The sequence below is a fragment of the Nomascus leucogenys genome, unplaced genomic scaffold (assembly GCF_006542625.1).
Source record: "Nomascus leucogenys isolate Asia unplaced genomic scaffold, Asia_NLE_v1 Super-Scaffold_258, whole genome shotgun sequence".
Taxonomy (NCBI): domain Eukaryota; kingdom Metazoa; phylum Chordata; class Mammalia; order Primates; family Hylobatidae; genus Nomascus; species Nomascus leucogenys.
Genome location: NW_022095769.1, coordinates 2,128,820 through 2,155,533, shown reverse-complemented (window position 1 = coordinate 2,155,533; position 26,714 = coordinate 2,128,820). Strand labels below are relative to the sequence as shown.

At 40.6% G+C, this 26,714-nt stretch overlaps 1 protein-coding gene across 1 annotated transcript in view; it reads right to left on the bottom strand.

Annotated features, from left to right (window-relative positions):
* Positions 1-26,714, bottom strand: part of ZNF652 (zinc finger protein 652) — a 69,081-nt gene that overhangs the window by 40,685 nt on the left and 1,682 nt on the right. The gene's annotated exons all lie outside the window — the stretch shown is intronic.

The window sequence follows — 26,714 nt, the reverse complement described above, 5'->3', positions numbered from 1 at the left end:
ATTATTTATAATAGCCAAAAGGCGAAAACAATCCAAATATGCGCCAACTGATGCGTGGATAAACAAAATATATAATCATACAATGGAATATTATCTGCTATAAAAAGGAATGAAGAAGTCAGGTGTAGTGGCTCATGCCTGTAATCCCAGCACTTTGGGAGACTGTGGTGGGATGATCATTTGAGCCCAGGAGTTTGCAACCAGCCTGGTCAACATAGCAAGACCTCGTCTCTACAAAAAGTTTTTCAAAAATTAGCTGGGTCTAGCGGTGCACATTTCTAGTCCTAGCCACTCAGGAGGCTAAGGTGTGAATATTGCTTGAGCCTGGGAGGTTGAGGCTGCAGTGAGCCATGATAGTTCCACTACACTCCAGTCTGGGCAACAGAGAGAGACCCTGTCTCAAAAAGAAGAAATGGCCGGGCATGGTGACTTATGCCTGTAATCCCAGAACTACAGGAGGCTAAGGCGGGCGAATTGCTAGAGCTCAGGATTTCGAGACTAGCGTGGGCAACATGGTGAAACCCCATCTCTACCAAAAATACAAAATTTAGCTGAGAGTGGTGGCATGCACCTGTGGTTCCAACTACTTGAGAGGCTGAAGCAGGAGAATTGCTTGAACTCAGGAGACAGAGGTTGCAGTGAGCTGAGATCTTGCCACTGCACTCCAGCCTGGGCAACACAGCAAGACTTGATCTCCAAAAAAAAAAAAAAAGGGAATGTAGTACTGATATGTGGTACAAGATGGAAAAACCCTGAAAGCATTATGCTAAGTGAAAGAAGCCAGACATAACAGGCTACATAGTTGTATGACTCTATTTATATGAAACAGCCAGAATAAGCAAATAGAGACAGAAAGTAAATCGTCATTAACAGGAGCTGGGAGTAGGGAGGAGTGAGGAGTGACTGCTGATGGGCTCCAGGTTTCTTTTAGGGGCAATGAAAATGTTCTGGAATTAGATATAGGTGATGGTTGCACAATCTTGTGAATATACTAAAAACTGCAGACTTGTATGCTTTAAAGTGATAAATTTTATAGTAAATGAATTATATTTCTTTTTTATTTTTATTTTTATTTATTTATTTTTTTTTTTCTTTTTTTGAGACGGAGTCTCTCTCTGTCACCCAGGCTGGAGTGCAGTGGTGCGATCTCGGCTCACTGCAAGCTCCGCCTCCTGGGTTCACGCCATTCTCCTGCCTCAGCCTCTCCGAGTAGCTGGGACTACAGGCGCCCGCCACCACGCCCGGCTAATTTTTTATATTTTTTATTTTTTTTAGTAGAGATGGGGTTTCACCGTGGTCTCGATCTCCTGACCTCGTGATCCACCCGCCTCGGCCTCCCAAAGTGCTGGGATTACAAGCGTGAGCCACCGCGCCCGGCCTAATGAATTATATTTCAATAACAAAATCAAATAGGCTATTTGGATATAAATAGTTCAAATGTGATCTGAAGTAATAAGATCATGTGAAAATAAATTATGATATTTTGTATAAAATGACATTATCGATTTACCGGATAGCTCATAAACTGTAACCTGGTCACAGTGCTGAGAGTCAACAGATCTGGATGGGCTCTATTTGGAACTCCATACTGCTGGGCAGGTTATTTCGCCTTTCTAGCTCTCAGTTTTTTCTGCCACGAACTTACAGGATTCCCTTCCATGACTGACATTTAATGTTCTACAAGTTTGTGCTGATTATTTGTGTCTATTCTGTTACCTAATTCATCTGGTCACCTATTGCCACATAGGTAATTCCCAACCTTTCAATATTAAGGGTTATCACACACCCCTTACCCCACCCTACCCCACCATGTTCTCTCTTATTATTAAAAAAAACTGTGTCTAAGAATTTGCATTGAGGTCATACTTTGTTACTAATCAAATATATATATAACAGCCAGTTATGATATTTTGGTTATACTGTAAAGTGTTACCATAATTTCAATTCGACTCTTTGAACACAAAAATTAGCTTATGAATCTCAGTTTGGAGATACTTGGGTTAAGAAAACAGTCCACAGTCTTTAAATAAATATGATGCTTGATGGAAATGACCCTACAACTCTAACCATGGAATAGGTAGGTTTTTCTAAACACAACACAGAGTCCACCACACTTTCTTAGGGTAGACAGAGACATGAGCACACTTAACACCATTCCTTGGATGATTCTATTCATAATCCTCTGCCTTAGTGAGAAAGCATTTAAGGCAATATGCAAAAAAGGATGTAGAAGAAATCCATGAAGCCGAAGACCTGTCATATCTATTGTTACCTTTACTTTTTTTTTTTTTTTTTGATATGGAGTCTCCCGCCATCACCCAGGCTAGATTGCAGTGGCGTAATCTTGGCTCACTGCAGCCTCTGCCTCCTGGGTTCAAGCAATTCTCCTGCCTCAGCCTCCTGAGTAGCTGGGATTACAGGCATGCGCCACCATGCCCAGTTAATTTTTGTATTTTTAGTAGAGACGAGGTTTCACCATGTTGGTCAGGCTGGTCTTGAACCCCTGACCTCATGATCTGTCTGCCTTGGCCTCCCAGAGTGCTGGGATTACAGGCATGAGCCACCACGCCCAGCCTTTTTTTTTTTTTTTTTTTTTTTTGGAGACAGAGTCTCACTCTGTCATCTAGGCCCAGGCTGGAATGCAATGGCATGATCTCAGCTCACTGCAACCTCTACCTCCCAGGTTCAAGTGATTCTGCTGCCTCAGCCTCACAAGTAGCTGGGATTATAGGCATGTACCACCACGCCCAGCTAACTTTTGTATTTTTATTAGAGACGGGGTTTCACCATGTTGGCCAGGCTGATCTTGAACCTCTGACCTCAAGTGATCTGCCTGCCTCAGCCTCCCAAAGTGCTGGGATTATGTAAGCCACGGTGCCCGGCCTTTTTTTTGAGACAGAGTCTTGCTCTGTCACCCAGGCTGGAGTACAATGACACAATCTCAGCTTACTGCAACCTCCACCTACCTGAGTTCAAGTGATTCTCCTGCTTCAGCCTCCTGAGTTGCTGGGATTACAGGCACACGCCACCACACCCAGCTAGTTTTTGTATTTTTTTTTAGTAGAGATGGAGTTTCATCATGTTGGATCACGAGGTCAGGAGTTCGAGAACAGCCCACCTCAGCCTCCCAAAATGCTGGGATTACAGGCGTGAGCCACCACGCCCGGCCCCTGCCTACTTTTCTTAATGGTGTTTTTTTTTTTTTTTTTTTTTTTAAGTATGTAAGTCACAGGTTGAGTGAAATAAAATCTGGTAACAATGCCACAACTGTTAAATTTTAACACAACTTGTTAAAATTAAAGGTGACCAGGCATGGTGGCTCATGCCTGTAATCCCAGCACTGGGAGCTGAGGTGGGAGGATCACTTGACGCTGGGAGTTTGAGATCAGCCTGGGCAACATGGCGAGACCCCATGTCTACAGAAATTTTTTAAAAATTAGCCAGGTGTGGTGGTGCATGCCTATAATCTTAGCTATTCAAGAGGCTGAGATGGGAGGATCACTCAAGCCCGAGAGTTCCAGGCTATGGTGAGCTATGATCATGCTGCTGCCCTCCAGCATGGGCAACAGACCAATAACCTCTCTCTTAAAAAAAAAAAAAAAAAAAAAAAAAAAAAGAAAAATTAAAGGCAAAAATGCCCAACAACTTCGTAGGTAGCTTACTTAGAACAAAATTTAACTCGATAGAGGTTTTCTACACTGGATGTTGGCAAACTGATCCAGTGGATCCTTCCTCCCTTTTGGGAGGTATAGTTGAACACAGAGAAGAGACTGATTAATAGGGTTTGAGTTGTTACCCTAAATACACTGAGTTACGCTTTATGAATCTTCACGAGACATCCAGTATATCAGTCTTAGAAGTAATGGGACTCTGTGTTACTAAAACTACTGCTACTGAAACAAGGGATTTATTTTTTATCTAGAGGTAAATAATAAACAAGGAACCCATGTCTCCTCTTTTCCCTGAATGCAGAAATTCCTTTTTCTTTTCTAATTAAAATGTGAAGTTTATAGGTCTCATGGGTTTATACACTAAGCGTTGTCTGTCCAATTCCTACATTCTATTCATGCATTCACAAGCTTTGATTATTATCTACATGCAAAGTACCAAGAGGCTAATATAAAGAGAAAATATTTATTTATTCTTTAAAATAGTCATTGCATTGACCCTCACCTTCACAAGCTTAAAATTAGGTTGAGAAGCAAGACCTATGCACAAAAAATAAGTCATGTTTGCCAAATACAACAATTTTTTGTTTTTGAGACAGAGTCTCGCTCCATCACTCAGGCTGGAGTGCAGTGGCGCAATCATGGCTCACTTCAGCCTCAACCTCCCAGGCTCAAGTAATCCTCCCACCTCATCCTCCTGAGTAGCTGGCACACGCCACCATGCCTGGCTAATTTTTTTTTTTTTGGTAGAGACGGAGTCTTACAGTGTTGGTCTGCCCATGCTGGTCTTAAACTCCTTGCTTCAAGCGATCCTCCTGCCTCAGCCTCCCAAAGTGCTGGGATTACAGCGTGAGCCACTGCACTCCACCAGTTTCTGAACTCTTAAAAAGCATAAGAACGAGAACCAACACCTTCTGCTAGATGTCACCTTGTCTGGATGTGATGCATGGAACTATGGTACCCATCTTGCATCTATAATGTGTGTTGGCCAAAAGACAAGGCAGAAATGTTCAAGCTGGCAGAGCAGAAGGGCGAAAAGAAGAGGGGTCCTGACTGATGTCACTAAACAACAGATTTAAACCAACCCTAGACTGAGGCATCTTGTTACTTGTAAGGATATATTTTCCTTATTTTGAATTATTTTGAATTGGATTTTCTATTACTTGAAGTCTACAGCATACTAATAATGCATACAATCATGTTTGAGATGCAAATTTGACAATTAAGTAGAGTTGTCCAATAGCCAACTGGATAGAAGCACCTGATCAAAGGAAAAGTCAACACTGTAGCTATATATTTAGGAGATATCAGCAAACAGAAATAATTTACATTTGGGGGCTGAGGAGACAGTATAAACAGAAAAGAAGGGGCTGAGCACCAAGCCTTAGGGCACCCCAAGGGCAGAGAAGAAAAGGATAACAATGAAGAAAGAAGAAATTAACAGTGAGGTAAAACAAAAACACTAAAATGCAGTGCACAGAAGCCAAGAGATTAAAAAAGACAGAGAAAAATGACCACTGAATTCAGTGACTTAATAATTCCTTAACATGAAGGTCCCCTTGTCCTTCCACCAGCCTCCTCCTCTCTGAAAAAACACCAGACTTCATTAGCATAATGGTTAAGGGCTCAGACTTGGGCTGACTTCTGGAGCTATCACTCACTAGCTGTGGGTGATACTTAACCAGCCACACTAGTTGAAAGTGTGATCAGGAGGGGAATGGAAGCTGAGGAACAGAGCTGGAGTAGAACTCAAAACAAAGAAAAGGTCTGAGTATCGAATTTTTTTTTTTTTTTTTTTTTTTTTTGAGACGTAGTCTCACTCTGTTGCCTAGGCTTGGAGTGCAGTGGCGTGATCTTGGCTCACTGCAATCTCTGCCTCCCGGGTTCAAGCGATTCTTTTTTTTTTTTTTTTTTAAGTGGATTTTCCATTTAAGGCCCCCATGTTATTTCAGGACCTATTTAAAAGTAATAACAAAAAGCAACATAATCCAGATGGTTTTCTTATCAGCTTTTCACACAACAGTCAAGTAAACCTCGTGGCACTAGCCAGAAATCGTTGCAACTTTGGAACTTCCAAGACAACCTGGCCTCTATCAATGGGCAGACAGCGACCCTCATTCAAAATGAAGCTGTTAGTCAGTGACATCCGACATTATCTTCACTGGCTACTCGTCCACACTCAGAATGCTGTGAAGTGTCAGGTTTTAACCAAGCGGTTTTCCATTAAATATTCTCCCAGATATTCTGGAATTTTTTTCGTGTATCTTTGCATCTTCACAGAGCTGCTCCGCTGTCCACTGAAGACAGCGCCATTGTTCCTGCCACACGACCAAACGATCACGGAGGCCAATGTAAAAGCCAAGCAATTCCTCTGCCTCAGCCTCGGAGTATCTGGGACAACAGGCACATGCCACCACACCCGGCTAGTTTTTGTATTTTTACTAGAGATGGGGTTTCACCATATCGGCCAGGCTGGTCTTGAACTCCTGACCTCGTGATCCACCTGCCTCTGCTTCTCAAAGTGCTGGGATTACAGGCGTGAGCCACCACGCCCAGCCTTGAGTTTGGACTTTTAAAGATGGGAGAAACAGCATGTTTAAATGCTGAAGGGGAAGATCACCTCTGATTACAAAACTCTATTACAGAAATAACATTTTGGGGCCCGGTGCAGTGGCTCACGCCTGTAATCCCAACACTTTAGGACGCCGAGGTGGGCAGATCACTTGAGGCCAGGATTTTGAGACCAGCTTGGCCAACATGGCAAAGCCCCATCTCTAACAAAGATAGAAAAATTAATCCCAGCCGGGCGTGGTGGCTCACACCTGTAATCCCAGCACTTTGGGAGGCCCAGGTGGGTGGATCACTGGAGGTCAGGAGTTCGAGACCAGCCTGGCCAACATGGCGAAACCTTGTCTCTACTAAATATACTAAAATTAGCCGGGCATGGTAGCAAATGCCTGTAATCCCAGCTACTCCGGAGGCTGAGACAGGAGAATCTCTTGAAATTGGGAGGCAGAGGTTGCAGTGAACTGAGATCACGCCACTGCTCTCCAGCCTGGGCAACAGAGCAAGACTCTGTCTCAAAAACAAAAAAAAAGAAAGAAAGAAAGAAAAGAAAGAAGAAAAGAAGAGAAAGAAAGAAAGAAAAATACATTTTGGAATTCATTATAGGAAGTTAGTTCATTAAGCTTTGAAAAATTGGTTGGCATGGTGACTCACACCTATACTCCCAACACTTTGGGAAGCTGAGGCGGGCAGATAGGTTGAGCTCAGGAGTTCAGCCTGAGAAACATGGCAAAACCCCATCTCTACAAGAAATATAAAAAATTAGCCAGGTGGGGTGGTGTACCTATAGTCTCAGCTACTTGGAAAGCTGAGGCAGGAGGACAGCTTGAGCCCAGGAGGCTGGGGCTGCAGTGGAGTGGAACATTTGGGGCCTGGGCCACAGAGTGAGACCCTGTCTCCACAACAACAAAATTATATACAGAAGAAAAAGTATGGCCAGGTGCAGTGGCTTATACCTGTAATCCCAGCACTTTGAGAAGCTGAGGTGGGTGGATCACTTCAAGCCAGGAGTTCGAGATCAGTCTAACCAACATGGTGAAACCCTACTAAAAATACAAAAAATTAGCTGGCTATGGTGGCAGCCTCCTGTAATCCCAGCTACTCGGGAAGCTGAAGCAGGAGAATTGTTTGAACCCAGGAGGTGGAGGTTGCAGTGAGCTGAGAGTCGAGATCAGGCCACTGCACTCTAGACTGGGTGACAGAGCAAGACTCTGTCTCAAAAAGAAAAGAAAAGAAGAAAAGAAAAGAAAAACTATGACAAAACTATGTCAAAGAAAAACTATGACAAATCTTAAACTCTAACTCATTTCAGAGCACATCGACTGAAAGAAAAAAAGATGGATGGTCTGACAAGGAAAAGAAAAAAGATGGATGGCTGGGCAAGGTGGCTCATGGCTGTAATCCCAGCACTTTGGGAGGCCAAGGCAGGTAGATAACCTGAGATCAGGAGTTCGAGACCAGCCTGACCAATATGGCAAAACCCCATCTCTACTAAAAGTACAAAAATTAGCCGGGCATGGTGGCGGGCACCTGTAGTCTCAGCTACTCAGGAGGCTGAGGCAGGAGAATCGCTTTAACCTGGGAGGCAGAGGTTGCAGTGAGCCAAGATTGCGCCACTGCACTCCAGCCTGGATGACAAGAGCAAGATCCGTCTCAAAAAAAAAAAAAAGAATTTTCTCAAATCTAAAGTATTTTTTCGCTTTGGTCTTACTGAAGAAGTATGTTGTCTTGAGATAAGCTTTCTATAAACTTCTGTACAAGAACCACATAAGAAAATATTTAAAAATTTTTATGTTAAATTCAGGAAATTCTAAAATGTAAAACCACTCCAAATTAAAACATGACCACTTCAAAGAAAAGGGGATAATTTCAAAGTTAAGACCAGAACAGCTTTTGACACAAACCACTGCATGTTGCAGAAACAGTAACCTAGTTTCATTTTGAGTATAGTGTTTGTTGCCCTCAAGGGATCTGCAACTTTCGAGCAAGACTTTTTTTCATCAAATGCCAGATAACAGATAAGGGGGGGAGGGGGAATCAATACATTTTCATGCTACAACATATCTTAACTCTTCAGTTTAAAAGAAGAAAAGCACAGTCCTTATGAACACACACGTGTATCATACTGACAAACCTCAGTTACTGGTGACCGCAAGAAAACTTCAACTCAAGGCTGAACTATAGAACATGTGACAATTTAATGATCAGCTTGTGAGGAGAAAACCCCCCTCAGTATCACATAAAATTCTTAGCTATTTGCTCACTGGCACAACAACTGGTCAGTAATAACATGAGCTGGGAAAGCTGATGGAAGATGTTCAAATATACAAAGGTTTTTCCCACATAGAATTTTTTTTTTTTTTTTTTTTTGGTGGAGTCTCGCTCTGTCACCCAGGCTGGAGTGCAATGGCACAATCTCAGCTCACTGCAACCTCTGCCTACCAGGTTCAAGCGATTCTCCTGCCTCAGCCTCCCAAGTAGCTGGGATTACAGGTGCACGCCACCACACCTGGCTAATTTTTGTGTTTTTAGTAGAGACGGGATTTCACTATGTTGGCCAGGTTGGTCTCGAGCTCCTGACCTCAAGAAATCCACCTGCCTCAGCCTCCCGAAGTGCTGGGATTACAGGCGTAGGCCACCGCATCTGGCCCACATGTAATTCTTAACTATCTTTTCCCAAAATACTGTTCTCTATAATGTACAATGAATGACTGCATATTTCAGTAAGACAAAAGTCCCAAACATCTACATTTCTGAATGAACAACCTGTTCAAGACACTATCTCCCTATAAACTCCAGATAAGTTACTTTTAGGATATAAGATAAATCCATTAATAACATTACACACCATAGACATTTACATTCTAACTGCACTGGAATGTCTAAAAAATTAGCCTATGAACACCAAAGTGACAGAGCCCAAGAGGAAGTGAACAGACTCCTGGCTTGCAGACAAATGAGTAGGTGGTGGAAACATTTATGTGGGGAGATGATTTTATACAGTATCTTTCTTAATCTAAAGGAAACCACAGCTCTTCACAATGTATGTGCTATAAATAGATGTCATCGGTCGAAAACCTTAATAAACGTTTTGTTTTTGCTTGGTTGCCTTTAAAAAAATAATAATTGTTTTTTTTTTTAAATAACCCAAATCCAATGCGTGGTCAAGATAACCAAACCAAGGATGTGACCGACCAGGTTGCCCAGAGCCCTGGGTACACATAACTAAGTTTAATTCCCAGCTGGGCACAGTGGCTCATGCCTGTAATCCCAAAACTTTGGGAAGCCAAAGTGTGAGGATTGCTTGAGGCCCAGAGTTCAAGACCAGCCTGGGCAATATGGTGAAACTCAATGTCTACAAAAAACTTAAAAATTAGCTAGCTAAGGTGGTGCATGCCTATAGTCCTAGCTACTTGAGAAGCTGAGGCAGGAGGATCACTGGACCCCGGGAGTTCAAAGTTGCAGTGAGCTGTGATTGCACCACTGCACTCTAGCCTGGGCAACAGAGTGCGACCCTGTCTCAAAAAACAAGAAAATTTATTCCCCTTCACTAATTTATGTTGAAGAAAAGATTTTAATTAATAGTGTTTTTTAATGTATATAATATTCTTCAAATATACTTCTCTTACCAAAACCAAAGAATTTTCACATTAGCTCACATCAAAGCAAATTTTTTTTTTTTTGAGACAGAGTCTTGCTCTGTTGCCCAGGCTGGAGTGCAATGGTGCAATCTCGGCTCACTGCAACCTCTGCCTCCCAGGTTCAAGCAATTCTTCTGCCTCAGCCTCCCAAGTAGCTGGGACTACAGGCGCACGCCACCATGCCTGGCTGATGTTTTGTATTTTAGTGGAGACGGAGTTTCACTGTGTTGCCCAGGCTGGTCGCGAACTCCTGAGCTCAGGCAATCTGCCCGCCTCAGCCTCCCAAAGTGCTTGGATTACAGGTGTGAGCCACCGTGCTGGCCCATCAAAGCAAATTTTCTATCACTACTTTTGCTAACATCTTCAAGGAATGTGGCTAGGACAACCAAAGATAGTTTTGATCACAGAAACATTGTTCAAGTTAGCATTCCCTCCTTCTCCAACTCCCACCTAACCCCCCCCTCAAAAAAGCACATTTATCTAAGAATCAAAAAGTTCTTGTCAAATAATTATTAGTCTCTTTTATAAATGCAGGAAACTAAGGCCCACTGGCTAAAAGATGAGTCAGAGGGGCCCTGAGAGTAAGAATTAGCCAAATTTATAACTGCTATGCGCTCTTCTCCCTTCTAAAATCCACTCAGATGATTGGTGACTTTTTGGAAGGGGCAGTGAGGGGTGGTGGTAAGGAAGTTATCTAGATTTTTCTTTTTTTTTTCTTTTTTTTTTTTTTTTGAGACAGAGTGTTGCTCTGTCACCCAGGCTGGAAGGCAGTGGTGCAATCTCGTCTCACTGCAACCTCCTCCTCCCGGGTTCAAGCAATTCCCCTGCCTCAGCCTCCCAAGTAGCTGGGATTATAGGCGTGTTCCACTAGGCCCAGCTAATTTTTGTATTTTTAGTAGAAACAGGGTTTCACCATGTTGGCCAGGCTAGTCGCGAAATCCTGATCTAAAGTGATCCACTCACCTCGGCCTCCCAAAGTGCTGGGATTACAGGCGTGAGCCACCGCGCCTGGCCGCGTTATTTCTTCAATAAACAAAACAACTAATCCTAAACTTTAAAAAGAAATGAAGTAATCAAACCCATTCAGATTCAATGCCTAAGATCATTTAGATGCCAAGTGTTAAAAAAGGATGTTGAAAAAAGCACAAGCATAAGAAACACTTAAAATCAACATCAAGCCTCAAAATATCAGACTTTTATTAAATTCACAAAATATTAAGCACCTACTATGTGCGAAGTGCCGCAGCCACAACTACAAGTGTAGTACAACAGATAGGATTCCTGGTCTCAGGAGGCTTACAGTCTCACAATTAGTTTATAAAAAGATTGTGAGCATTTGTCCTAGTTTACTGGGAAAAGTCCTAGTTTATCACTGTTTTCTCCTAGAATAGTGCTAATGATGCCCCCTCACAGGTCTCTAAGTCTGGACAAGTTACATGGTTACTTTATTTATAAAAAAACAAACAGGCCGGGCTCAGTGGCTAACGCCTGTAATCCCAGCATTTTGGGAGGCCGAGGCGGGCAGATCTCCTGAGGTCAGGAGCTCGAGACCAACCTGGCCAACATGGCCAAACCCTGTCTCTACTAAAAATACAAAAATTAGCTAGGCATGGTGGTGCGCACCTGTAATCCCAGCTACTTGGGAGACTGAGGCAGAAGAATCGCGTGAACCTGGGAGGCAGAGGTTGCACTGAGCTGAGATCATACCACTGTACTCCAGCCTGGGAACAAGAGTGAAACTCTGTCTCAAACAAACAAACAAACTACTATTCCTATAGGGCCACATGTTTGTAAAATGTATATTAAGATTTTAATCTTTAGCTTCAAACTTATTTTAGACATTCTTCTCATTTTGATATGTACATGTTATATAATAAAAGCAAATATTTGTTTTAGTTTAAAAAGAGGAAATCAACTCTGATTTTATCACATCAAAATGTATACAAAGTAAATAAAATGAATTAAAAAAATCAAAATGTCAAAGACCAAGTCCCTTGTGGGCAGGCTGCTCTTTTTAAAATACTACTTTAGCATTCCAGCTTGTGCCTATCTTAGTACTGAGAACATATTATGGTTTCTAGATATTTCCCACTAAAAGGAAACAGGGCAGGAAATGTATGAGTTTGGAATATCTTGTCGTAAGGGAAAGAAAGGAAGCTATCAAAAACTATCAGGAATGTGTCAAAAAGAATGAGGAACCAGTCTGATAAATGCCTATCTGGCAAAGATAGGGCAACTGAGTATCAAAGGATTAGTAAGAGTCATGGATTGAAACACACCTAATATGCTTAAATCCACTGGTCACCTTTAGAGGATGCTGAGACAGCCAGCTCGTTCTTTTGAAAACAGATAAATGAAGGGCAAAAATCATTCCTATCAGATCTGTACCCTAAGGAAACTAAACAGTTGAGGGGAAATTTTATGTAAGTATTCTGGCTAATAACTGAAAAACAAATTATAGAATTAAACATTATTTTGCCGCCAGGCATGGTAGCTCATGCCTGTAATCCCAACACTTTGGAAGGCCAAGATGTGTGGATTGCTTGAACTCAGGAGTTTGAGAACAGCCTGGGCAACATGGTGAAACCTGGTCTCTACCAAAAATACAAAAACTAGCTGGGCATGGTGGCATGCGCCTGTGGTCCCAGCTACTCTGGAGCTGAGGTGGGAGGACCGCTGGAGCCTGGGAGGTAAAGGCTGCAGTGAGCCGTGATCATGCCACTGCACTCCAGCCTGGGTGACAGAGCAAGACTCTGTCTTTAAATACATATAAAATTTTGCAACCCCTAATGAATGGATGTAGGCAAAAAGATCATCAATGACTCATAACAATACCCAAAAAGAAGCAACCAGCTTTTATATCTCCTAGAATTATACACCACTACCTATTAAGTAATCTTGCCCCATGCCTGCAAGAAAAATTGAATCTCGGTTTTTTTTTTTTTTTTTTTTTTTTGAGACACAGTCACTCTGTCACTGAGGCTGGAAATGCAGTGGCATGATCACAGCTCACTACAGCCTCAACCTCCTAGGCTCAATCACTCCTGCCACCTCACCTTCCCGAATAGCTGGGACTAGAGGTGTGTGCCACCACACCCAGCTGATTTTTGTATTTTTTGTAGCGATGGGGATCTCACTATGTTGCCCAGGCTGTTCTCAAACTCCTGGGCTCAAACAATCCACCCGCCTCGACCTCCCAAAGTGCTACGATTACAGGTGTGAGCCACTGCACCCTACCGAATCTTAATCTTATCAAGCCTATAGATCTAAACACCAATTTACAGGAAATAAAAGGGATTGAGGAACATATCAAATGACCCCATGTGGATATAATTAGCAAAATTCAGACTATGGAAAACTATACAACAAATGACTTGGATTCCTCAACAAAAAACTGCAAGGAGGCTGCGCATGGTGGCTTATGTCTAACCCCAGCACTTTGGGAGGCCGAGGTGAGAGAACCTCTTGAGATCAAGAGTTCAAGACCAGCCTGGGCAACATAGTGAGACCCCCTCCCCATCTCTACAAAAAAAATTTAGCTGGACACGGTGGTGTGTGTGTGTGCCTCCTTGGGAGGCGGAAGTGAGAGGATCACTTGAGCCCGGGAGATTGAGGTTACAGTGAGCCAAGACTGAGCCTCAGGCTGGGTGACAGAGCAAGACCTTGCCTCAAAAAAAAAAAAAAAAAAAAACCCCGCAAGGAGAGGAATGGAGAGGCAAAGGGGGAGGGGAGAGAAAGAAAACAAACGTACCCAATCACTTCTTGGGACACTAATTCAAACAAACTGAAAAAACAATTATGAGTCAACTGGGACATAGACACACTGACTGAATACTTAATGATGCTCAGGAAGTTTTTATAAATAATATGATATGATGTCTGGAGTTGCTTTAAAATGAGAGGGGACAGGTAGGGAAGTGTAGTGAGTGTAGCAATCCTCCTGCCTCCTGCCATGGCCTCCCAAAGTTCTGGGATTACAGATATGCACACTGCACTCATCCTAGTGTGTTTTTTCTATGGAACTGCCAAGTTATCTCTATGCATTTTTGTTTCCTAGAATGCTTAAGAGGATTTTTTCTTTTTCTAAAAAGTGGTATGCTTCTGAATGAAACTGCTGAATGAAAAACAAAACAAAAAAAGAATTAAAAAAGTGATTTGCTAATGGAAGGAATACTTAAGAGTTCCATTTAAGCTGGGAGAAAAAGTGATTTTTTAAAAATCCATATGTACTTCATATTGCCAATTCCTTCCTCCTCTGCCATAAACTAAACTGTTTCAAGGAATTACTCAATTTAATGCAGCGGCCAGGTGTGGTGGCTCACGCCTGTAATCCCAGTACTTTGGGAGGCTGAGGCAGGTGGATCACCTGAGGTCAGGAGTTCAAGACCACCCTGGCCAATATGGTGAAACTTCGTCTCTACTAAAAATACAAAAATTTGCCAGGCCAGCTATTCGGGAGGCTGAGACAGCAGAATTGCTTGAATCCAGGAGGCAGAGGTTGCAGTGAGTCGAGATCACACCATTGCACTCCCACCAGGGAAACAGTGCAAAATTCCATCTCAAAAAAGAAAAAAAAAACAAAAAACAAAAAACAAATGTAATGCAGTGAGTTTGGATGCCATGGTTTGCCACAGCAGGGATTCTTTGCATTATTATGTGTGGAGTGAAAGATACCCAAGTACTACCTTATCTACAATGGTATTCTGCCTCAAGATCAGTAGCTTTTTCTCCTTCAAGAATCACTAAATACTTAAATTTTCTCAGAGCAAGACATGAAACGATCCTGCAGAGAAGACTCTTGACTACTACTCTCAGTTAACAGTTAATTTCCTAATAAACAAAAGTTGGCTATTTTCCATACACTAATGGACTTAGGGGCTTATAACTATACTGAAAAGGGTACTATTGTGCAAGAAATATACTCACAGAAGTGATAAATCACGTTTCTGCATGGAATACAAGAAGGGTGGGGAAAATTCTGCCCTATCTTAAAATGGCCTTGGGCAGAACTATCTGTGAATGTCAAAAGATAACTCTTAAAGATACTAATGTCAAAGATAACTTACATTTGTTTAAACAAATACAGAGATCCAGCTACATTATATATAGTACATATATATGTACAATCTATGTTATAACCAAAGCGAATCCATGAACAGATATTCAGGCTTCAGAACAGAGTTTAAAAGCTTAATGTTTTCAAATAGAAACAGGATATTAGTTGAAAAACTAATGAAATCTGAATTAAATATGAAGTGTAGTTAATAGTAATATACCAATGTCAGTTCCTTAGTTTTGAGAAACACACTATGGTTATGACTTTAACAAAAGAAACCATGACGAGTTTATGGGTACAGAGTTGCACTCTACTTGTAACTTTTCTGTAAATTTAAGATTATTCCAAAAATAAATAAAAAAATTTGTAAGCCGGGCAGGTGGCTCATGCCTGTAATCCCAGCACTTTGGGAGGCCAAGGCGGGCAGATCACCTGAGATCAGGAGTTCGAGACCAGCCTGGCCAACATGGCAAAACCCTGTCTCTACTAAAAATACAAAAATTACCCAGGCGTGGTGACACATGCCTGTAATGCCAGCTACTCAGGAGGCTGGGGCAGGACAATTGCTTGAACCCGGGAGGCAGAGGTGGCAGTGAGCCGAGATCGCACCACTGCACTCCAGCTCAGGTGACCGAGATGAGAGACTCCGCCTCAAAAAAAAAAAAAAATTATAAAGAGGACTTATTGCAATAGCATAAACTGAGTTATAATCACTTCAATTAACAGATTTTCTTTGATTTAAAAAGGCAGGCTGCTTTATCACCTTACTTTTCTCAAAAGTGAGACTTTTAAAAAATGGCTGGATGCAGTAGCTCACAGCTGTAATCCCAGCACTTTGGGAGGCCAAGGCAGGCGGATCACCTGAGGTCAGGAGTTCAAGACCAGCCTGGTCAACATGGCGAAACCCCGTCTCTACTAAAAATACAAAAATTAGCCAGGCATGTTGGCAGGCGCCTATAATCCCAGCTACTCAGGAGGCTGGGGCAGGAGAATTGCTTGAACCCGAGAGGCGGAGGTTGCAGTGAGCCAAGATCACACTGCTGCATTCCAGTCTGGGTGACAGAGCAAGACTGGGTATATATCTGTCTATATACGTATATATATATACACACACACACACACACACACATTTTTATATAAATATTTATATATATTTTAAACTTTGATGTTTTAAGACATTATCAGGATTCTTGGTAAAGACTACCAATTGGCAAATTAACTTGGTTTTCTCACCAGAATCCACGTACAAACACGTGTAAGTATGCTTTATGGCACAAATCCCAAACTGGCTAATGCCAAGAAAACCTGACTGACTTCTGATATTAACTGGCATAGCTGATTACAGATCATAACACTATGGGAATTCAGCACTATTTTCCTAACTGTGAAACGTGAATATTTTTGGATGTAGCCATTGAAGAATTCACCACCAGAAGATGGTAAGTATAAAAAAAGCGTATACAAGAATATTCATTATAGCATTATTTATTATAACATAAATAATGGTACATACAGACACAGGCATACTGTATAGCCATCTGAATTATGATGCAGATTTATAATAACTGACATAGAAATATGACCATATAAAAAAGATTAAAGAACATGTGAGGATGGTGTCATGCAATTTCACTACTCAAAACCACGGACATACATATATATATGCGCACTCATATTGAGAGATGTCTCAGGATAGAAGTAAAGGCAGAAAAGGCCATACTTTTTTTTTCTTCATATTTTTCTAGAATCCTTACTTTTAAAATAAGCATGTAGTCTGATGTAGTGACTCATGCCTGTAATCCCAGCACTTTGGGAGGCTGAGGTGGGAGGATTGCTTGAGCTCAGGAGTTTTGAGGCCAGCCTGGGCAACACAGTGAGAGCCCACCTATACAGGAAAAAGTACAAAAATTAGCCAGGTGCCACGGCACATGTCTGTAAGCCCAGCTACTCAGGGGGCTGGGGCAGGAGGATCACTTGAGCCCAGGAGTTCAAGGCTGCAGTGAGTTAGGATCACACCACTGTGATCACACCACTCCAGCCTGGGTGACAGCACAAGACTGTCTCAAAAACAAAAAAACAAACAAAAAGATAGCCATCAGCCAAAAGACCCTAAGTTCACAGGTTGTCAATGTTAACTGCAATATTAGCTATATAATTTTAGCTTACACATACAACATACACCATCACAATACTGTTAAACTCCAATGGACAAACTGTAATTTAAAATATCAAGTTATTTCATATAAATTCCATTTGTAAATATATATATGACTAATAGTGTTTGTACTTTAGTTGAGAAGATCAGTCAATAGATTTTTTTTTTTTTTCACAAGCAAACAAATCTCTTGTCTTCTTGCCAAGGACTAACCTTTCCAAATCAATGAATTTGGGAGCTGAAAGAACTTATAATGTATCCAAGATAAACCTATTATATGAGAGATGAGGAAACAAGAGGTTCAGAAAAGTTAAATGGCTCCTCTAAAGTCAGCAGCTAGCTGATGGCAGAGCTGAGCCTAGTACCCAGATTTTTCTCATAAGGCTCAAAATGAAGTATTCCTACATAAAAATATTAACAGTATCAGCTGCTGACAAAAATGTGGAACAGGTAGAATTTTTCATGTCTTTCCAGTAGGGATGCAGAAACAGTTTGGTAATTTCTTGTAAGTTAAAGATACATATTATATGACCTAGCAATCCCCCTCCTAGGTATTTACCCACAAGAAATGAAACTTATATTTACCCCAAAACCTGCCATGAATGTTTACAGTGGCTCTGTTCATAATCACCCGAAACTGGAAGCCAAATGTCCCTCAAATGGTTAAGGATGTAAGTAATCTGTGGTATATCCAAACAAAGGAGTATTACCTGGCAATAAAAAGGAACAAACTGTTGATAAACCCAAATACTTGGAAAAATCTCAGCGGCATTACTATGAGTAAAAGAAGCCAGTCTCTAAAGGTTACATACTATATGAGTCCATGTCACATTCTGCAAAAGATGAAACTACAGTGACAACAGATCGATAGTTGCCCAGGGTGACAGGAGGGTATGAGTGCAATGGGACAGTGGGAGGGAGTTATCTGGAGTGATGGAACTGTTCCGTGTCCTGGTTGTGGTGGTGGTGGTTACACAAATTGATATTCACAGAACTGTATGAATATCAAAATGTCAATTTTACTGTATATTAATTTAAAAAATAAATTATTTACTCAGTCTCTGGTTTCTAAAAGCCAGAAATACCTATAAATTTCAAATTCTTTTTTTTGGGGGGGGCAGGGTCTCACCCTGTCACCAGACTGGCATGCAGTGGCATGATTCTGGCTCACTGCAGCCTTCATGTCCTGGGCTCAGGTGATCCTCCCATCTCAGCCTCCTGAGTAGCTGGGACTACACCACACCTGGCTAATTTTTTGATTTTTTGTAGAGATGGGTCTGACTATGTTGCCTGGGCAGGTCTCAAACTCCTATACTCAAGTGATCCTTCCACCTCAGCTTCCCGAAGTGATGGGATTACAGGTGTGAGACACTGTACCCAGCCAAATTCTTTAAATTAATTTTTTTTTTTTGAGACAGAGTCTCACCCTGTCACCTGGGCTAGAGTGCAGTGACGTGATTTTGGCTTACTACAACCTCCACCTCCTGGGAAAATATATTTTGTTAAGCACTGTATAGTGCAGTGTTTTTTTCAAAGTGCCCGTACCAACCCAATTTTTCTAAATGAAATAAAACAGAATAAAAATTCTAACAGATTGCCTCACAGTAAGAGTAAGTACTGTCTCAAAGTTTTTGTTTCAGTTGTGGGTGTAGGTATGAATGTGAATATGTGTGGGCACACATGCACTGCTTCTTACTGTGGATCATAGTCAAAAAGTTTGAGAAATACTGCTAGAGGGAATTAAATAAACAAACAGTTCTGGATTTAGAACAGTCCAGCCCTGCAAGAGTTGGCTTCTGTGGACATGTATTTAGCACACAGTGCACCACCTGGCCTTACAAACATAAATCATCTTTAAAGAAATAAAAAATATCTAAAAAAAAATCTAACTTTCCATATGGGGTGATGAAAGGATTGAGGAGGGATTGGAAGGCAGAACAAACTACCTTTTGGATATTAACTATAATATCTGACAAATTATAATACATGCAGAAGTGTTTATTTCTTTACCATAATCCAACAAGAAATTAGCCATATGGAATTTGATAATTTTTACTATGCATATCATTTCCAAATTTTAATTTAAACATTTTCTCACTTAGCAATAGTTTCTTATATTATACAAGCTTTAAATATATCTCAAAGAACCAAATTATATTCTATTAGAGCAGGGTAAGACACACATTAAGATCACAAAAGTAAAAATTATAAAAGAGAAAAAGAGGGAAAAAGGTAAAAATGTATTTACTTTTAAGAAAATTATACTGCTAAGTCTCTGCTGTGTAATATACAAAAAGGCTTTTTTCTCTTTGTGAATAACCTTTCAGATAAAAGCTATATTCCAAGATAATTTGGCTTTAGCCACCAGCAGACTATAAATAACTTATTTTTAAAAAGATTCACACCTGTAGTCCCAGCTACTCGGGACGCCAAGGCAGGAGAATCACTTGAACCTGGTAGGCGGAGGTTGCAGTGAGCCGAGATCACACCACTGCACCTCAGCCTGGGCATGGAAGCAAGACTCCATTTCAAAAAAAAAAAAAAAAAAAAAAAAAAAGACCTGTCCACTAAAACTTATTCTAAAATCTTCATATATAAAACACCGTTACTATTCTGAAAGTTACCTAGCTTATTTCTTTTTTTTTTTTTTTTTTTTTGAGATGGAGTCTCAACTGTCACCCAGACTGGAGTGCAGTGGTGCAATCTCAGCTCACTGCAACCTCCACCTCCCAGGTTCAAGCGATTCTCATGCCTCAGCCTCCCAAGTAGCTGGAATTACAGGCATGCACCACCACGCCCGGCTAATTTTTGTAATTTTAGTAGAGACGGGGTTTCTCCATGTTGGCCAGGCTGGTCTCGAACTCCTGACCTCAAGTGATCTGCCCACCTCAGCCTCCCAAAGTGCTGGGATTACAGGCATGAGCCACTGCACCTGGCCACATCGGCAGTATTAAAGAGCATGGCTACATACAATTACATACAATTTCATCAACCAATTGATTGACAGGTCTTCCAAATTCCAAAATATTCAAAACAAGATGAACTATTTTAAGTAAGTTATTCATGTTGCTATTTTGTTTAGAACTTCAGGGTTCTAAAAAGTTTAAATATATGTTACTTATAAAAGTTACATTAAATAAAAAACTTTTAATAATTAATTCAGGAGGGATTGTGATTTCAATATTATAAAATGAGACAGTAAAAGAAAAAATTTATCTGGGCATGGTGGCTCACGCCTGTATTCCCAGCACTTTGGGAGGCCGAGGCGAGAGAATCACTTGAGCCCAGCAGGAGTTTGAGATCAGCCTAGGCAACATAGTGAGGGAAAAAATGCAAAAAGAAGCCAGGCATGGTGGTGCACACCTGTAGTCCCAGCTACTCAGGAGGCTGAGGTGAGATGATCTCTTGAGTCTGGGAGGTGAAAGCTGCAGTGAGCCAAGATGGCACCACTGCACTCCAGCCTGGGTGACAGAGTGAGACCCTGTCTCAAATAAAAAAAAAAATTAAAAAATAAAAATAATTAGTAGTGACCGGGCGCAGTGGTTCATGCCTGTAATCCCAGCACTTTGGGAGGCTGAGGTGGGCAGATCATGAGGTCAGGAGTTCGAGACCACCCTGGCCAACATGGTGAAACCCCGTCTCTACTAAAAATACAAAAATTAGCCGGGCATGGTGGCGGGCACCTGTAATCCCAGCTACTTGGGAGGCTAAGGCAGGAGAATTGCTTGAACCCAGGAGGCGGAGGTTGCAGTGAGCCAAGATCACACCATTGTACTGAAGCCTGGGCAACAGAGCGAGACTCCAACTAAAAAAAAAAAAACTATCTACAAAACAAATCCCTCAAGTGTTATAATCATTTTAAAGACATTTTCCATAATTTTAGCCCCTCTTTATTTAAGGATAAAAGTTTACAGGTTTTGCTCTTAGGGTGACTTGGGGATTCTCTTAATATTGTGAAAATCCAAGCTGGGTCTTCGAGAATGTACTAAAAAATGGTTTGAAATTATTTTCCCCCACTAAATACTTTGTTATTTCGTTTAAAATATGATATTACAGGCCGGGCGCAGTGGCTCACACCTGTAATCTCAGCACTTTGGGAGGCCGAGGCAGGTGGATCATAAGGACAGGAGTTCAAGACCAGCCTGGCTAACATGGCGAAATCCCGTCTCTACTAAAAAATACAAAAATTAGCCAGGCACGGTGGCAGGCGCCTGTAATCCCAGCTACTCGGGAGACTGAGGCAGGAGAATTGTCTGAACCCAGGAGGCGGAGGTTGCAGTGAGCTGAGATCCCGCCACTGCACTCCATCCTGGGCAACAGACTGAGACTCTGCCTCGAAAAAAAAAAAAGAAAAAAAATAGGATATTACAATCTTCCTATGGATCAGTTGGGGGGTATATTTTAAATTTTAAAAAAATTGATAGGTATACATTCACGTATATCAAAATTTTAAGTATAAAAGAATATATAGAGACTATAGTAGCATTATTCATGATAGCCAAAAACCAAAAACAACCCAAATTTCCATCAATGATGGAATGGACAAATAAATTATAATATATACATACAATGTATATAATTATGGTTTATATGAGGACAAATTATTATTGTTACATACAACAATATGGACAAATCTCATAAATATAATTTTAAGCTAAGGAAGCCAGACACAAACAAGTTTATATGTATTCCACCTATATAAAGTTCAATAAAACAGGCAAAACTACTCTATGATTGCAGAACTCAGGATGGTGAAAACCTTTGGGAGAGAAGTAATTGGGAAAGGACATGAGAGGCTATCGGGACATTAATCCTAATTCCTTGTTCTTGGTACTGATTATACAGAGAAAATTCATCAAACTGTATATCTATGATTTCCCTACTTTTCTGTAAGAAGTTAGGTTCCCTTGAGTCCCGAAAAACGGAATCAAAATTCCAAAGCTGAAAAGTATAAATGTATTAAAGACTATATTCTGCACTAGCATTAAAAGACAAAACGAATAATCCAACAGTGTGTATCTTTATTTAACCCAGCTAAGAGTCATAACTCTGACGCCACAGGCACAGTAAAGACCAAGAAACCAGGCTGTGTAGCCATTCTTTTCCATTTTTATTCTCTCCCCAAAATCCCATCTCGCCACACACTCAGTGGTTTATCAAGGAACTAACAGAAGAAACCAGCTATCTGCTAGGCAATTTGACTTGTAAACCGGGGAAAATTAACAGTTAAAAACAAAAACAAAACACAGGCCGGGGGCAGTGGCTCATGCCTGTAATCTCAGTACTTTGGGAGGCCAAGGCAGGCAGATCACCTGAGGTCAGGAGTTTGAGACCAGCCTGGTCAACATGGCGAAACCCCATCTCTACTAAAAATACAAAAATTAGCCGGGTGTGGTGGCAGACGCCTATAATCCCAGCTACCTGGGGGAGGCTGAGGCATGAGAATCGCTTGAACCTGGGAGGCGGAGGCTACAATGAGCAGAGATCATACTACTGCACTTCAGGCTGGGGAACAGAACAAGACTCTGTCTCCAAAAAACAAAAACAAAAACAAAAACAAAAAACAAAGCAAAACAAAAAAAAAACCCTCCCCACAAAGAAAAAGTTTACTTAGCAAAATGTATGATAGTAAATCAATCACCTAAATTTTGTTTAGTCATTCTGCGCTCACACAGCATTAGGGCTGTTGTTATACATTCTGGCCAAATTAAGTTTTTTTAAGTATACTGCAAAATCTAAGGTGAGTCAAAGACCACCATATGTCAATCCCTCTTTATCAGCAATCCAATACTAGTGACTGAGTCCACTGATCAGCAAGCCTGTAGGTGGCTCAATAATAAAAGAAAATAAGGATTAGCAGATTCTCCTGAGGTAAATCCTACTGTATTACTGATGTGTCTACCTTATCTGAAAAGTCTCTAGGTAACTCTTGTGGGCTCACAGACTTATCACAATGCTATCCTGCAACAAATTACAGAATAATTTAATTCTATAGTAACCTAAGAAATCCTATTTTAAAAGCTGTATGCATGGAATAAAACTGTATACATGGCCCTAATTGCATTTACTTTTCAAGGTAATCAATCACTTGAACTATGTTTAAAAAAAAAAAAAAAAAGAGGCTGGGCACAGTGGCTCATGCCTATAATCCCAGTACTTTGGGAGGCTGAGGTGGGCGGATCACAAGGTCAGGAGTTCAAGACCAGCCTGACCAATATGGTGAAACCCCGTCTCTACTAAAAATACAAAAAAATTAGCCGGGCATGATGGTGCATGCCTGCAATCCCAGCTACTTGGGAGGCTGAGGCAGGAGAACTGCTTGAACCCAGGAGAAGGAGGCTGCAGTGAGCTGAGATCACGCCACTGCACTCTAGTCCGGGCAACAACAGCAACAAAAAAGATAATGTCACCTTTACTATAAAGCTGCCTTTCTGGCTAAAAAACAAGAGAAGAAACTACATATATAATCTACAGGCCTAAAGCAGAGTTCATAAAATCTGACAGGTAAAGGGACCCTATTTTTCTTTCCTTCCCTTGCCAAAGTAAAAATTCATAAAGCGCTCAAATCTATAGCCCCAGTAGCAGTTTATAATCAAAATCTCAGAAGAGCAATTGAAATTGTATTAGATAAAATGTTCATAAGTATTTTTAAAAATCAAACACAACTACTATATAAACAAACAGATAACTAAAATAAGCAACTGATATTGCCACTGATTCTACAAAGCACTTTATGGCTTGCGTTAACCATGAAAATTTATACAAGGCTTTGCACGTGATTCGACTGTGGACACAGAACCCATTGAGATACGTTAATGTCCTAAAATACCCCTTTCACTACATAAGCTCTGAATAGGCTTAAAACAAGCACAGCCTATGGGTAGCACTGTAGAATGTGGAGCTAGATTTTACTGTCCCCACCAAGTTCAGCCAGCCATAGAGCAATAAATCAAAGTTCCAATAAGCACATTGCACCTGCAAGACTTAGGTAAGCTCCAAGTCAAATATTTGCAATTTTTTCATCCCAAATCTGCACAAACAAAAAAATGCAGATCACAGTGCCAGACTTCTAAATCCTGTCATAAGACAAAATGATCTGTAGTTTTACTCCAACATGCTCCATATCCTACCATGTATTGAGTCCCTAATATGATCATATGCCAGGAACTGCTTGGAGTTTGCAAACATTATCTCTAATCCTCATAACAAATTCCATTCTGCTGATGAGGAAACTGAGGCCAGAGAGGTCAAAGTGACTTGTTCAATATCATAAGACCAGTAAATGGTGGAGTTTTAAATCTAGTTATGCCTGCCTCCAAAGCATCATCTCCATGAGCCTTCTTCAGCTAAAGTCATTAAACACAGCACCAGTTCACCTCTATCGAAGTAAATTCAAGTGCTGATTGTCTGAAATGATGACAACACCTGAGACAAATATCACAGCTAAAATGGTAGCACAAGACCTAAGACTTCACGACAAGGAGGTGTAGTTATGTCCTTTAGAATAACTAGTTTTAAAGGCTATGGTTCAAAATACAAGACAATCCACTTTTTTTTTTTTTTTTTTTGGTTGTCTCTCAACTGACTTTTTTATAACAAGGGAAATGAAACTCAAGAGTATATTCACATTTTTTTTTTGGTAAAATTATCTAAAACCCCCGAGAAAAGGGTGACTTCAAAAGTTCACATTCTAGTTTACCTCTTCGTTAGGCTTCAGACATTCAAAACCAAAATCACATCAGTAGCATTACTAATCAACTTTTTTTTTCTACAGACTTGAAAAGTATTTCCTTACCACACTACGAGATTGCTTCCCATACTTAGAACAGAAATGGAAACAGTTCAGGGTGTCACGAATCAGATCTTGAGACTACAGTTGCAGAAAGTAGGTGCTGTTTCCCTTGAGTAGGAGCTGCTGATCTGAAACCTCCTAAGGGAAGGGTGTCTGAAGAAGAGTGTTGGAGAAACTAAAGCAAGCTGTTTGTATTAATGAGAGTGAACTGCTGGCACCACTACTCCTTAAGTGTTTCACTGCTATGCAATTGTTTTCCAGCTTCCAAGTTCTGAATCTGGCAGGGAGAGAATGCTGTTCTCACAACCGTGTATGTTATATGATCAGCTGCTCTACGATGTGTGCGTGTTTAACTAGGTAAGTGACTGGTTTAGAAGAGGGTCTGCAATACTAAATCAAGGAAGCACACTGTCCCCTGAGATTTTAATGATCTGTCAGTACGCTACAAAGTATATACAAAGAAAAGTAACCTACTTGTAACTTTGAAATGGTTTGAGTTTAGAATAGCCAAATGATTTCCGACAGTAAAACTTCAGGCATGACATGAGCAAAAAATATAACGTGTAATACAAGGCACTGGCAGCATGTTTATGAGATAATAAAAAAGGCAATATTTGCAACTTCAGCATGCTTTCAAACTTATAGGGTACGCTGCATAATTAGCAGAATAAATGCTATTCTTCAGGTGTATGGAACAAGTTCTACAGGCAAGATTCCAAGGCTCCTTTGCCTTCCAAACTGTCACTTAATATCATAAATTCCTTGGCTTCTCAGAACCCCCCAAATGCAAAAAATATGAAGGTCTCAAAGGATTCTTTTAAGTGAAAAATAATGGCAGAATGGTAAGCTCCGAGAGAGCCGGTACTGTGCTTAAAGTTACTATCCATTCCAACACTATCACAAGCTGGAATAAATATGTCTTGATTGCAATATGACCGAAAGGCAAAAGCTGGATGCAGAGTAATTTAAACAAAAATAGCTGATATTTATCACCTGCTTATTGATAGAATGGTACAAGGTTCATCCTCGGTTCCAGATTCTATATATGGAGGCTGAATTCCCTAACCACAATTAAAATCCTTCCATTAAAACAAAATTTCAAAATGAATGACTTTGATGGCACCATCGCCATTAAGACATGAAATCACAGTTAACAAAGTTGAAAAAAAATCCTTTTTATGGAGCAGGTACACCGCTATGAGAATGATATAGCCTTCTTTTAAGAGATCAGATCAACTTCAGCCAACACATAAAGATTCAGTATAGGCATTATAAAACAGACCTTGGACTTTGCTGTTGAAATCTGTTACATTTAGAATCTGGTGCCAGGAACATACATTACCAATTCGTCAAGTCTAAACAAATTATTTTGACTCTAGTTTTAACTTTTTCTGAAAGACTCTCACATACATTTCCTTTTTACAGGAAGACAAGGAAATGATAATTTACAAATACCTAACTTATCCTAATCAAAGAACAAAACACAAGGTTACATGCATAAGCTACTTTGTTGTTTATTGCTCAGGGCCAGACAATGTAACTCTAATCCTTTTAAAAAAAACTAACCAACTAAACAAAACACACAACGCAAGTTCCTTTCACTTTTGCGTAACATAGATCTTAACCTGAAATCCCAGGACCAGCTTCAAGTTGACTGTAGTGACATACAAAATTATGTGTCTATTTAATGGAGAAGACGGTTCTAAAGACTTCCATGACCCCAAAGATTACTAAGCACTGAAGTCAGTTCCAGGATCACTAAAACTTAGTGAACAGTTTAAACAAAATTATACTAAAGATATTATCTATCTGAATACTGTGCACGGTCCTGCTATAA